The following is a 15,452-nucleotide window of genomic DNA, read 5'->3' as shown; positions in this document are numbered from 1 at the left end:
GCACGACCAGCTCTGCCCTCACCTACTGTACCCTCGCCCATCCCCCTCACCCCATTATACTGCTGCACGACCAGCTCTGCCCTCACCTACTGTACCCTCACCCATCCCCCTCACCCCACTATACCGCTGCACGACCAGCTCTGCCCTCACCTACTGAACCCTCACCCATCCCCCTCACCCCACTATACCACTGCACGACCAGCTCTGCCCTGCCCTCACCCATCCCCCTCACCCCACTATACCACTGCACGACCAGCTCTGCCCTCACCTACTGTACCCTCACCCATCCCCCTCACCCCACTATACCACTGCACGACGAGCTCTGCCCTCACCTACTGTACCCTCACCCATCCCCCTCACCCCACTATACCACCGCACGACCAGCTCTGCCTTCACCTACTGTACCCTCACCCATCCCCCTCACCCCACTATACCACCGCACGACCAACTCTGCCCTCACCTACTGTACCCTCACCCATCCCCCTCACCCCACTATACCACCGCACAACCAGCTCTGCCCTCACCTACTGTACCCTCACCCATCCCCCTCACCCCACTATATCACCGCACGACCAGCTCTGCCCTCACCTACTGTACCCTCACCCATCCCCCTCACCCCACTATAGCACCGCACGACCAGCTCTGCCCTCACCTACTGTACCCTCACCCATCCCCCTCACCCCACTATACCACCGCACGACCAGCTCTGCCCTCACCTACTGTACCCTCACCCATCCCCCTCACCCCACTATACCACTGCACAACCCATCTGCCCCTCACATTATTATACATATATAATATACAGAATTTTTCAAGGGAAAAAAAAAATACTCAAGACAATACATATGAAATGTCAGGTTTATTTAAAAAAAAAAAAAAAAGCTGGCAAACACACATAGGTACAATATAAATGCAAAAAAAAAGAAAAAAACCAGTGGCAATGCACTTCTGGCCTCCAGGAGCAGCTCTTCTAACCTGGGCTTCTTGTACTCCAATGAACCTGGACGGTTTGGACCTGCTTCCGTACTGTACTGCCGTGAGTCGGCCGGTCGCCAGTGACAACAAGGTCCTGAACGAGGCGGTGCCGGTGTGCGTTCCACTGTGATAGCATGAAGTGCATCTGTGTGCTGCTGCTGATGACGATCATTCTTTGAAGGCCCGCCCACTGCTGTCGTAAGAGGAAACGACATACGGGGGCATTCTGACAGCAGCAGGAATGGGACGCACGGCTCCAATACATTCCACTCGCATCAAAGAGGTGAGAGGAGGCGGTCCCAGCATGCGTTACGCATTGGGATGAACAGTGACTAGTAAACAAGTAGGGGAGGAGGGAGGAGAGATGTGCCCCCCCCCCACCCGTCTTGTGTTCCACAGTGGAACGCAAATAGCAGGCAGTACGAAGGCCGACATGGAAAATGAACGGCGCAACGTACTCTTCAGGTGTCCTAGATAGCGTGAGTGGGCACCCCCGTCAGTCCAGGGCCCCGGCACTTGCCCGGGTATGCCGCGTCGTGACGCCGGCCCTGTCGTTGTGTATGACTAAAAGGATCGACGATCAACGATCGCAAAAACGTCAAAAATCGTTGATAGTTGACACGTCACTCCTTATAATATCGTTGGTGGTGCATGCCGCTGGTTGTTCGTCGTTCCTGCGGGATCACATATCGCTGTGTGTGACACCGCAGGAACGACGAACATCTCCTTACCCGTGTCCACCGGCAATGAGGAAGAAAGGAGGTGGGTGGCATGTTCCGGCCGCTCATCTCCGCCCCTCCTCTGCTATTGGGCGGCCGCTTATTGACGCCGCTGTAACGCCGCATGAACCTCTCCCTTAAAGGAGAGATTGTTCGGTGTCTCCAGCGACATCGCTAAGCAGGTATGTGCGTGTGACGCTGCCGTAGTGATATTGTTCGCTATGGCAGCGATCACCCCATGACGAAACAGCGACGTGGACGGGTGCTATCGCGCACGACATCGCTAGCTATCGCTAGCGATGTCGCAGCGTGTAAAGCACCCTTAAGGCTATGTTCACACAGGGCGTTTTTGCAGCGTTTTTTTAGCCTTGGTTTTATGCAAATCCATGCTAATAAAAAGCTGCTTTTTACAGCCTCAGCAAAGTCTGAGATTTCTGAAATCTCATGCATACACACACAAACACCTCCGGATTTTTTCCTGACTGTTTTGTCAAATAGCTGCGTTTTTTAGTCAAGTTTTTAAAGAATGAACATGTCCATTTGTGACGCCCCTGACCTTATCAGTGTGTCACAGAAAAGTGCACTCCTTTCTCTTATGGTGCAGAACTCACCCCCCATGGTTCTGGGATCCTAACTTTTGGTATTGCTTCCATCAGCACTCAAATCCTAACCACACCTCACACCACACCCTGTCAGGCACACCAGTGGGTGGTCTAGCTGGAAAAGGGCCACCCGCCTAGGGGTCTGGCAGACTGGTGGGAGGGTCATAGTCAGTTCAGGAGTAGATCCCAAAGAGTGAGGAGCTGGGAGTAGTAGTGTCGTGGACGGGAGCCACTCCACGGCAGAGGGGCTGCTTGGGGCGATCGGATCCGGGATCGTGTCTGGGGCTCGAGTGGTGACCAGACTCGGGGCTTGCGCAACCGCCCGTCCTCGCAACAGTGAAAAGGGGGGGATATTTAAAGGGGAGATAGTTTTTGTCTGTGACACCACCCGTGGGTTGCGGTGATGAGATGGTGGGACCGCCGTTGCCTCTGGTGCCAGTGCCCAGGACCGATGGTGTGGGCAGCAAGATGGTATCCCCTCCACGGGTAGGGGAGGTGTAGTCCTGGGGGCCCAGGTGTAGGTGGGGAGCAGTGCTGGGGCGCCGTCGGCAGGTTGGACCGGATGACACCAGTGTACTCACGATTAGGAATAATCCACATAGAGTCTGTACTGTAAACCAAGGCCGGATGCCGGTTGCGGTTGGAGAGGTGTGCTGGTCCCGCACACGGGATACCAAGTTGGGACCCTTCCTCCTGCACTTGTGTCTTGCTGTGTGTTGATTTAACCCGCTTGGAACGGGAGAAATCCGCTCCCCTGGAGTTTTGTATACAGGGGGAGCCGTTGCCCGCAAAATCTGACCCGTGGGATTTTAATGAGTTCTTGGCGGACACCCTATCCCTAGCGTTGGGCTCCCGTTTTGCTCTATCTGGGCTTCTCTCTCTTCAGAAACAAGGCCTGGAACCTTGTCCCGCTGGTCAGTTAACAAGGGGCTTGAAGCTTGCCTCGTCCTAGGGTCCAGGTACCCCGCCTGTGCATGGCCTCTGGACCGGATTCCCGTTGTCGGTACCAGCGGGCTACAACCCTGCCCCGGTCCACTTCAGGTCTCCCGCGACTGGATCCCAGTCGCCTGTGGCCCTACTCTGCCGTCTGCCACCTAGTCGGTTCTCCCGTGGTCCAAGGGCTCCAACCTTGACCACGCTGCACTTAAGCTCCTCTCCACTTAACTCCACTGTCAGACTGTTCTGTCTCAACTCTCTGTTCTTTCTGTTCAGCTGTTCCTTCCCCTTGTCACCTCAAGACCCCTAGGTGGGCGTTTCCATCCGCCTGGTACCGCCCACTGGTGTGTCCCGGCTGACATTCCTGTGTGTGGAAAGTGGTGTTAATTCCCAAGGAGGAGGCGATTCCTGTACCCTTCGTGGGGGGTACAGTCATCTGTGACTACCTAGTTTTGCCAGGGCATCATACTCCCCCTTGGTAAAGCACAGCCTGTCCGCGGGCTGTCCGGCACCGGTGTTTATTGTTTTCGGTATCTGAAAAAGGGTAAAACATAAATAACATTTCAACAGTAAAACTTTTGAACATTTCATCCCTTTATGGGAGGCACATAGCTTAAACGTTACTTTAACGGTTAGCATCTATCCTTTTTCCTTTGTCCCGTAACCCAAAACACCTGTACCCTCCCTTGGTGTCACTGCTAGTCGTATATGCTACACCATTCCGGGCTCCTGTGCGTGTCCTTGTTAGTGTCCGGGTCAAAGTTCCACACCCTGTTTCACCCCAAAGGGTCCCATAGACCGGAACCCTTTGGCCTGGAGGGTAGTCACCGGTTTTCGTGGTGACTGGGCCTCAGCCGACTCCACCGCAGGCCCTTCCTCCAACCGACCTCTCCAGTGGGTGCCGCCTCCTGGCGGTGAGTAACATGAAGGTAGATGGGGGGTTATTTTCAAGACCCAAGAAAGTTTTTGGGGTAGTTTCGCCAGTCCTGAAACCATGGTCCATGTTTTTAACTGTTAACCAGGGTAAACTTTTTAAACAGCTGTAAATCAGGTGAAGTACACAGTTAATTGGCATTTGAATTTGCTTATACATTACTATATACACAGGCATACAGGCTTCACTCACCCTCTGTATCTGAGTGGTGGCTGACCTAGGTTAGGGCGTGTAGACCTCCTCAACGCTAAGTTCTCTCCTAGGCTCGGTGGGCTGAGACTATTTACTGGTTCCCCACTCCTGGTGATAGGTAAGGTAGGCAAAGACCGCCGAGTGCGTGGCATAGGTATAGGTTCAACTCTAGGTGTAGGTATAGGGGCAGGGTCAGCAGGCCTCTCTGGTTCTGGCTCTTCCACGGGTTGTGGGAATGTTAGAACGGGAACGATCACGGCCCCATTTTGCATAGGCCAATCTACTGGGAAGTCACCTAGGACAGTGTGGATCACCTCTTTCCCTCTTTCTGCACTAGGGACTAGAGTGGGCACTTCTTCCAAGACTTTCAGGGGTTCTGGGCACCTTTTCAGTTGGTCCCTCGAGATGGTAGCTGTAGTCTTTCCTTGGTCTCTACTCACGAGATAGGTCTTTTGATTCTCGGAGTCAGGGGGTTGTATGACATAGGGGACCTTCTCCCACTGGTCGTCCAATTTATGCAGTCTTCTCTTCCTCTTCAGTACCACGTCTCCCGGTACAAAGGGGGCAGCTTTTGCCTGTTTGTTGAAGTGCTGCTCTTGCTTTTTCCGGCTTTGGTTCAGATTCTCTTCCACATATTCTTGAATCTGCTTGTACTGCATCTGACGTTTGGAATTCCAGTCTGTGGTCGGGGAGATGGTTTCGGGCACCTCAACATCCATATCCAGATCCACTGGCAATCTCCCGGGCCTCGCCCTCATGAGGTAAGCAGGCGTACACTTAGTAGAACTGACGGGAATGTTGTTGTACATATCCACCAGATCGGGCAACTTCTCTGGCCACTGATTCCGCTCTTCAAGGGGTAGAGTCTTGAGCAGGTTGATAACTAGATGGTTAATCTTCTCACACATCCCATTGGTTTGGGCATGGTAAGGTGTAGTATGTATCTTCCTGCATCCGTACAGACTGCAGAATTCCTTGAAGATAACGCTTCAAGGCAGGGCCTTGATCCGTAAAGATCTTTTCTTGATAGTCGTGCGGTCTGCAGAAATGCGCCTGAAAGACCCTTGCCGCTGTACGGGCCGTCAGATTCTTAACGCGTTCCACGACCATAAATCTTGAGTAGTGGTCCACTATGGTGAGGGCATATGTATACCCGCTCCGGCTTGGTGTGAGCTTGACATGATCTAGAGCAACGAGTTCCAACGGCTGATTGGTGATGATCAGCTGCAATGGGGCTCTCTGGCTGGTAGCATCCTTTCTTTTTAGCCCACAGGGACCACAATCCCGACACCGTGCTTCAATGGATTCCCTCATTCCAGCCCTGTAGAAGCGCTCCCTTAGTAGCATCTCCAACTTCTTCCAGCCGAAGTGCCCAGCTCCATCATGATAGGCTTCCAAGACCACTGGTATGTATGCTTGAGGTATGATTATCTGGCAAATCCTCTCGTGCGTCTTGGGGTTGATAAGTCCTCTGCACAACCTGCCTCTCTGTAGGTACAACCGGCTCTTCTTTTTCCACAGCCTCCGTGCTTCTGCTGGGGCAGTGGGCTCCAACCTGGAATCAGCCTGCAAAATCAGCATCTTGACCAAGCTGACGGCAGGATCTCTATCTTGTGCTTCTTACCAACCGTGATGGGGCAACGGGTTGAATGCTGCTTCCTGCTGACTGTTGTAGTGCTTGGTATTTTCCAGACTATCAGGTTGATGGAATGCAGGCAATTCAATCTCTTCCAGCTCATCTTCATCTACTCCACCATCGGGCAGGTGTGGTATCCTGGACAACGCGTCAGCATTAATGTTCTTCCGACCGGCTCTGTACTTTATGGTGAAGTCATAGTTTGCCAATCGGGCTACCCAGCATTGTTCTAGGGCTCCAAGCTTCGCTGTATCCAGGTGAGTCAAGGGGTTGTTGTCCGTATATGCAGTAAACTTTGCAGAAGCCAGGTAATGCTTAAATCTCTCTGTCACAGCCCAGACAAGTGCCAGGAACTCCAACTTGAAGGAACTGTAGTTCTCAGGGTTCCTTTCTGTTGGGCGGAGCTTCCTGCTTGCATACGCTATCATCTTCTCCTTGCGATTCTGCATTTGGGATAGGACGGCCCCCAATCCCACTTTGCTGGCATCCGTATACAGTATGAACGGGAGACCGTAATCAGGGTATGCCAGGATCTCTTCGGTCAGGACCGACTTCATCTGTTTGAAGGACCTTTCTTGCTCTTCACCCCACGTGAACGGGGACTCAGAAGTCTTGCTGTGCTTGGTTTTCCAGACCAGGAGGTCCTGCATAGGAGCTGCCATCTTGGTATAGCCCTTGACGAAGCACCGATAGTAGCCCATCAGGCCCAAGAACTGTTGTACCTCTCTGATGGTAGTAGGTCTCGGCCAGTTCTGAATGGCAGTGATCTTCTCTGGATCCGGGGCCACACCCTCTGCGCTCACCACATGCCCGAGGTATTGGACTTTAGGCTTCGGCAAGTGGCACTTGGACGGTTTCAACTTCATCCCATACTTGGAGAGGGCTTCAAAGACTTCGGCAAGGTGTTCTAGGTGATCTTCGTACGTCTTTGAATAGACAATAACGTCGTCCAAGTATAACAGTACTGTCTCGAAGTTGCAATGTCCCAAGCAGCACTCCATCAGCCTCTCTGGAAGGTTCCTGGTGCGTTGCACAACCCAAAGGGCATGCGGTTGAACTCGCAGAGTCCCATCGGGGTGGCAAAGGCGGTCTTCTCACGGTCTTCCTCAGCAACGGACACTTGCCAGTAGCCACTAGTGAGATCAAGGGTAGAGAAGTAATTTGCCGTCTTCAATGCAGCTAGAGATTGTTCAATATGGGAGAGTGGATATGCATCCTTATGGGTGATCTGATTGATCTTCTGATAGTCCACACACATCCGCATGGTGCCATCCTTCTTCTTTATCAGAACCAGCAGGGGCTGCCCATGGGCTACAGCTATCACGGATAACCCCCGCCTCCTTCATGTTCCTCAACATCTCTTTGGCACACTGGTAATGTGCAGGTGGTATCGGCCTATACCTCTCCTTGATTGGTGGATGTGCACCTGTGGGAATGTGGTGTTGGACCCCTTTGATCCTCCCAAAATCTAACGGGTGTTTGCTGAAAACCTGCTCGTACTCTTGCACTACCCTGTAGACCCCCTGCTTGTGGTGTGAAGGCGTGGAGTCAGTGCCTACATGTAGTTCCTGACACCATTCTTCTGACTGGCTTGGTGAGTTTTTACTGACCAGTTGCGGTGTAGGGTTAATGGTTGCTGCTGCTAGGATGGCATATGTGTCTACTGTGAACAGCTTGGCAATAGTGGCATATCTAGGTAGCCTGACCTCTTCCTCTCCGTAATTCATCACTCTCACGGGCACTCTCCCCTTCCGGACATCTATCACTCCTCTGGCTGTCAAAACTGTAGGCCAGTGTTCTGAAGGCAGGGGCTCCACCACTGCCTGATAATCTTGTCCTCGGGTACCTAGAGCTGCCCTACACCAAATCATCATCTCGCTCCGTGGAGGCACTACAAGGGGTGCTACATCCATCACTCGCACACCGCCAATCTCTCCACCAGATAGGTTCACCTGTTGCCGCTGCAGGAGGGCTCGGATCTCACGTTGGAGAGCCCTCTGCCGGCCCACTCCTGCTGTGGCAGACAGCTGTTGAAGCAAGTATAACACTTTCCCCATTCAATTTTCAATTACATTGGTCCCTAGGACTATTTTCGGGTTACGGTCACTAGGGTCATTCTGCACCACTATGAGTCCCTGGTGCTCTAACTCTACTCTCCCCCCTTTAAGAGTCACTTCCTTAAACCACACTTGGATCATAGGGAGTCCATTGGCTGCAATGATAGTCAGGCTAGAATCTGGCGGGGTAAGGTCGGCATCAGACCAGTAACGCTTATACAGTACATAGGGTATAGTCGTTACCTGCGAGCCAGTGTCCAGAAGCGCGAACGTCGGGATCCCATCCACGGTAAGGGAGATGATGGGGCGGCCTCCGACATACCGCTCACGCCAATCAGCTGGGCCTTGGTCTATTCCTGAGGATTGGCCCTTGGCCTCAGGGGTTTCCCATTTAAAGGACACCGACGGGAGTAATGGCCGGTCTTGTTGCAACTGTAACAAAAGGGTTGTCCATACCGGTTGTTGCTCCTTCTCTGCATCCAGGGGACGTTTTCAGGGCTGTCGGCGAGCTGGATCTTCTCCGGCGGCTTGGGCATTGATTGTAGCTGCATGGCCTCAAGGATCCTGGTGACATCTTTGCTCAGCTGTTGGACTTCGGAAGTCAGGTCTCCGGGAACTCCTGGGGACTATGTTGGCACCGCAGGTGCTGGTAAGGCCAGTAGAGGGGGCTTCACCAGCAGGTGGAAGGTGCCTGTCGGCCAGGATGACGATGTAGGGTCACTGGCCCCAGGGGTCTGCAGAGCCTTTATAGCTCGGTCCTTTAAAACTGCAAAGTCTATAGGCCCTGTTACACACTGCGATATTGTTAACGATATCGCTAGCGAGCGTACCCGCCCCCGTCGTTTCTGCGTCACGTGCAAATGGCTGCCCGTGGTGCACAAAATTGTTTTGAGCCGTCACATGGACTTACCTGCTTAGCGACGTCGCTGTTGCCGGTGAACCGCCTCCTTTCTAAGGGGGCGGTTCGTGCGGCGTCACAGCGGCCGCCCAATAGAAGCGGAGGGGCGGAGATGAGCGGCCGTAACAGCCCGCCCTCCTCCTTCCTTATTGCCGGTGGCCGCAGGTAAGCTGTAGTTCGTCGTTCCCGCGGTGTCACACGTAGCGATGTGTGCTACCGCAGGAACGACGAACAACCTGCGACCACAACAATTAACGATATTTTGAAAGTGAACGACGTGTCAACGATCAACAATAAGGTGAGTATTTTTGATCGTTAACGGCCGTCGCTAACAATGCCGGATGTGCGTCACGGAATCCGTGACCCCGGTGATATATCATTAGATAAGTTGTTGCGTGTGACGGGGCCTTTAGTCTGGATGCTCCCGGGTCCACAGCCGTAGCTGTTTGTGGTCATCCGCTGACCCCAGCCCCTGCAAGAACTGCTCCACTAGCATTTTGTTGGTCTCTGGCTCGTTGATAGGATCTACTAGCCTTAGAGTACGCAGAGCGGTTTGTAGTCTCAGGGCGTAGTCCCGGATGCTGTCCTGGGGACGCTGCCTGCAGTGGTAAAAGTTCATTCGTAGCTCCACCTCCGTTTCGTAGGCAACTTGCAGCTTATTAAATATGACGGGTACGGAGACCCTATCCTCATCAGTCCATGTCTCAACCTCCTGCTCGGTTGCGCCTGTCAGCTGTCCGAGCACCATGGACGCACGCTGCTTGCCGGTCATTGCATACATGTCGAGAACAGTACATATATTTTTCTTCAATACCTGCAGGGCTTCTCCGTCATCCTGCACGGCTATGGGAGCCGCGGCTCCACCATCACCATCGGGCACCAACATCTTTCCTGTTTTTCCCCTCTGGTTTTCAACAACAGTCTCGTGGGACCCACTGTCCTTTGCAACTTCTTGCTTTGGGAGTCACTGGTTTCCGCCCGCGTTCTTGGGGGGCGGGGCATCGACTTCGCGCCCTTTTCGGGGAAAAAGACAATGGCGTTGTTCTTTTGGTGCCAAAGATGGTGGACAAGATGGCAGCAGTTCAAGATTTTGGAGCGTTTCACGGAATTCAAAGCAAGGTGCACGTCATCCAATGATGGGGTAAGAATCTTGTTCATGACGCCAGGTTTTTGTTGTCGCGGACGGGTTCCGCTCCACGGCAGAGGAGGTGCTCGGGGCGCTCGGATCCAAGATCCTGTCTTGAGGCTTGAGTGGTGACCGGACTCGGGGCTCGCGCAACCGCCCGTCCTCCCAACAGTGAAAAGGGGTGTATATTTACAGGGGAGATAGTTTTTGTCTGTGACGCCACCCATGGTTTGCGCTGACGAGATGATGGCACCGCCGCTGCCTCTGGTGCCAGTGCCCGGGACCGATGGTGTGGGGCAGCAAGATGGTATCCCCTCCACGGGTAGGGGAGGTGTAGTCCCGGGGCCCAGGTGTAAATGGGGAGCAGTGCTGGGGCGTCGTCGGCAGGTTGGACCGGATGACACCGGTGTACTCACGATCAGGAGTAATCCACACAGAGTCTGTACTGTAAACCAAGGCCGGATGCCGGTTGCTGTTGGAGAGGTGTGCTGGTCCCACACACAGGTTAGCAAAGTAGAGACCCGTCCTCCTGCGCTCGTGTCTTGCTGTGTGTTGATTTAACCCGCTTGGAACTGGAAAAATCCGCTCCCCTGCAGTTTTATATACAGGGGGTGCCGTTGCCCGCAAAATCTGACCCGTAAGATTTTAATGGGTTCTTGACGGACACACTATCCCCCGTGTTGGGCTGCCGTTTTGCTCTATCTGAGCTTCTCTCTCTAGAAACAAGGCCTGGAACCTTGTCCCGCTGGTCAATTAACAATGGGCTTGAAGCTTGCCTTGTCCTAGGGTCCAGGTACCCCGCCTGTGCACGGCCTCCGGACCGGATTCCCGTTGTCGGTACCGGCGGGCTACCACTCTGCCCCGGTCCACTTCAGGTCTCACGTGACCAGATCTCCGTCGCCTGTGGCCCTACTCTGCCGTCTGCCACCTAGTCAGTTCACCTGTGGTCCAAGTGCTCCAACCCTGACCACGCTGCACTTCAGCTCCTCTCCACTTAACTCCACTGTCAGACTGTTCTGTCTCAACTCTCTGTTCTCTCTGTTCTGCTGTTCCCTCCCCTTGTCACCTCAAGACCCCTACGTGGGTGTTTCCATCCACCTGGTCCCGCCCACTGGTGTGTCCCGGCTGTCATGGGGAGGCGACTAGGCTTTCTGGCTGGTGTTCCTGTGTGTGGAAAGTGGTGTTAATTCCCAAGGAGGAAGCGATTCCTGTACCCTTGGTGGGGGGGTACAGTCATCTGTGACTACCTGGTTTTGCCAGGGCGTCACAGTAGCTCCCTGGAGAACAGTAGTAGCCCTCAGAGAGTGAGGAGCTGAAGGAGTTGTAGCTCCTTGGGTGACTTCGGTTAGGTCGCAGATGGTTGTCTGGGACCGGTGGAGTCGGAGACCCGGTCGCAGGGTATTGGAGAAGGGTGCCCAGACTTAGTTTTGGAGAACGGTCGGCACCGGAAAATCTAGTAACCGGACCGGTACCGAGCACGGCAGGGTACTGGACCCTAGATCAAGGAGTAGCTTCACGCAACCTGATAATTCACCTGTGGAGGATAGTCTCTTTATGAACTTTCCCCAAGAGCTCAGAGATCGAAGACACCAACACAATGAGGGGGATATGGGCTTTCCAGCTTATGTGACCCACTGAAATCCCAAGTGTCAGCCATCGAGAGCACAGCTCCTCTATTTAATTATAGTGAGCGGGACCCCGACAGCTTCAGGCCGAGGGGTCACTCAGAAACGTCTAAACACAAGTGTATGGAGGCAGGCTCCGGGACCACTAGCAATACCAACGGAGACGGATTCCCGGACGAGCTCCCCAGAGGGGCAGTGACACCCAGAGACTTGGTTTACTCCTGTGTCAAAGTCTGCTTAATGGTCACACCAACATCCACACGGCCTGAGTGAGTATGCTGCTCTCCCCTGCTTCCTACCTGCCCACATAGCCTGCACTACGCTTCCCTACACCTCCACCATCCCGAGTCCCGGGGCCTCCCCTACCCGTGGAGGGAACGTCATCTGGCTGCCCCACTCCATCTTCCCCGGGTACTCCCATCGGCAGCGGCGGTACTATAAGGTGGGTGGTCAATAGCTGGAAGCCCAGCTCTGCCAGTTTTGCCATGGTTGCTTGTGCAGTGTGAGCGGAGGCGTTGTCTTGTAGGAACAAGATTCCTTTGGACAGCTTACTGCACCTTTTGGCCTTCAGAGCTGCCTTCATTTGGTCCAAAAGTTTAATGTAATACCTTGCATTGATGGTGGAACCCTTTTGAAGGTAGTCCTCTAGCAGCACGCCCTCCTTATCCCAGAACACAGACGCCATCACCTTAGTGGCTGATTTTTGCACCCAGAACTACAAATAAATCCAGGTCTCATCCATACTGACCAGTCGATCCAGGAAGTTCTTTTCAGTCCCGAAACGCTGACAAATGGATAGGGAAGTTTTCACTCGCATGCTTCTCTGATCTGTTGTCAGACATTTGGGCACCCACTTTGCAGATAGCTTCCTCATGTCCAAATGTTCATGGATAATGACACAAACACGTTCACGGGAAATCCCCATGATGTTTGCTATTGCTTTAGCTGAAATCCGTTGATTCTCCAGTATGAGATTGTGCACAGCATCGATGATCTCCGGAACAACCACTACTCTCTGTTGTCCAGGACGTTCCTCATCATTGGTGCTGAAGTGGCCCATTTTAAATTTGGCAACCCAATTCTTAACTGTGGAATATGAAGGGAATTGATCCCCCAATGTCTGCGACATATGACTATGAATATCCTTTGCAGACTTTCCTTGCAGAAACAAGAATGTTGTCACTCCTCTGTTCTCAGTTGCTGTGAATATCACATTAGACTCCGCCATTTTGTTTTCACGCTTGCGTAGAGCACTGTTGCCATATCAAATACAAAATTTTTAAATCATATATGACACATAGGCTTTTATGTGCTGTAACATTTGTTACCATAGGGAAAAAAAAAATCAGAAAGCCAAAGACTTATCCGCAGCCCCTTATATCCTCTGAAATCTATCACTGATTAGCATACAATCCTGCCACGTAATGAAAAATGTTAGCTAGGTCAACTGATGGCCTATAAAAAGATGCCCCATTATCAGGTGGCACACAAAAAAATCTCATGATCGGTAAAACCAGTGAGTTGTCTCAAGACATTCGCAACCTTATTTTTGCAAAACATACTGATGGCATTGGTTACAGAAGAATTTCTAAGCTATTAAAGGTTTCAGTGAGCACTGATTGGGCCCTAATCCAGAAGTGTAGAGAGCATAATTTCATCATAAAAAGGCCATGACCAGGTTCTCCCCACAAGATTTCAGACAAAGAATTGAAAAGAATTATCAGAAGAGTTGTCCAAGAGCTAAGGACCATCTGTGGAGAGCTAAAGAAAGACCTGGACTCAGCAGATACAATTGTTTCTTAGAAAGCAATAAGTAATACACTCAATCTTAATGCCTTATATGTACACTTGACATGCAAGACTCCATTACTCAACAAAAAGCATGTTCATGCATAACTTGCAGAGGAATTTGAGTCGACTGCCTCGCTCATGACTGTCAGCGCTCCTGACACAGTACTAGACTCAGCACCAGAATGGATTAGAGACCTGTTTGTCAGACTTAGGACCACTGCAGGGCTGCCACTAGGAATTTCAGGGCCCCATACTGGCAAAATTTCGGGCCCCCTTGAGGCTCCACCCCAGCTCCGCATTCACCCCGCGAATCTTCCATAGTCTCATCACCACTCTTGGAAAAACTTCACTTCTGCACTACAACCTCACCAATCACACATTAAATCTTCACATTGAGCTCCGTGTCACACACGCAGCCATCAGATTTTGTTTTGGCCATCAGAGTTTTGTAAGCCTGTCACCACGACAAGGTAGACTCTTTTGGCAGGGCCCTACTCTATTCTAACTTTTTTTTTCTTTTTAAAACTAACTTTTTTGGTATACATTTATTTTTGGTATATCTATTTTTTTCTTTAAGGGAATGTGTCACATACAGGTTTTTAAACTAATTGAAACCAAATTCTGATAATGCAGACTTGTGGATTAAGACCTGACAACCCCTTTAAAGGGAATCTGTCACCCTGTTTTTAACACCTAATCTAAGTGCAGCATAACGTAGGGGAAGAGATCCTGATTCCAGCGATTGTCACTTATTGGGCTGCTTAGTGTAGTTTTGATAACATCACTGGTTAATCAGCAGGAGATTATCATTACAGGACTACTTGGCATGCTACAGGTAGTCCAGCATATTCATGAGCTCTGTATAACTGCTAGATCTGCAGCAGAGAAAACATTGATTTTATCACAACGTCAGCAAACAGCTCAGTAAGTGACACATCGCTGGAATCAGGGTTTCTGTCTCTACATTATGCTGCTCTCAGATGGGGGAGAAAAAAACCTGCTGACAGATTCACTTTAAGGCACCCTTCACACGCACGTGCCTCCGGTACGTGCTAGGTCCGTTTCCGCATGTACCGGAGACACGGGCACATGTATACCCATTAAAATCAATGGGTATATGTGCACGCACGTGTTCAGCGATTGGCCCGTGCCTCTGTGTGGAGCAGACGTGTGCCCGTGTGCTCCATATGGAGGCATGTCCGTTTTTCTCCGGCAGCACGGGTGGCACACGGTCCGCACCCGTACCACACGGATGTAGTGTGGATGCGGTCCCACATGACACGCGCAGGAGAAACACACCTGTCATTTTAAAAATAAAAAAACACATACTCACCTCCACCAGCCTTGCAGTCTCTGCCGAGGCTGTCACCTGTATCCGACACCCAGTGAATTTGAACAACGCATCTTCTTCACTGGGGGCCTGAAGCAGCGTCAGCGGAGCGTGGCCTGTGCCGGACACTGTCATTCAGCACCACAGACAGCTCCGGAAGAATCAGGTAAGTCGGGACTTTCCGTTCTCCGTGTGTTGTTACGTATAACACACGGAGAATACGAATATGCCACAGACACGGCACACGGGGAGCAAACCACCCCTTTAATACGTACGTGAAAAAACGGTTCGTATTTTTCACGTTCGTGTGAAGGGGGCCTTAAGGCTACTTTACACACTGCGATATCGGTCCCGATATCGCTAGTGTGGGTACCCGCCCCCATCTGTTGTGCGACACGGGCAAATCGCTGCCCATGCCGCACAACATCGCCCAGAGCCGTCACACATACTTACCTGTCCGGCGACGTCGCTGTGACCGGCGAACCGCCTCCTTTCTAAGGGGGCGGTCCGTGCGGCGTCACAGCGTCGTCACTGAAGCGTCACTGAACCGCCGCCCAATAGCAGCGGAGGGGCGGAGATGAGCGGGACGTAACATCCCGCCCACCTCCTTCCTTCCGCATAGCGGCCGAGA

The sequence above is a fragment of the Anomaloglossus baeobatrachus genome, chromosome 5 (genome assembly GCF_048569485.1).
Source record: "Anomaloglossus baeobatrachus isolate aAnoBae1 chromosome 5, aAnoBae1.hap1, whole genome shotgun sequence".
Taxonomy (NCBI): Eukaryota; Metazoa; Chordata; class Amphibia; order Anura; family Aromobatidae; genus Anomaloglossus; species Anomaloglossus baeobatrachus.
This window is presented reverse-complemented; position numbering follows the sequence as displayed.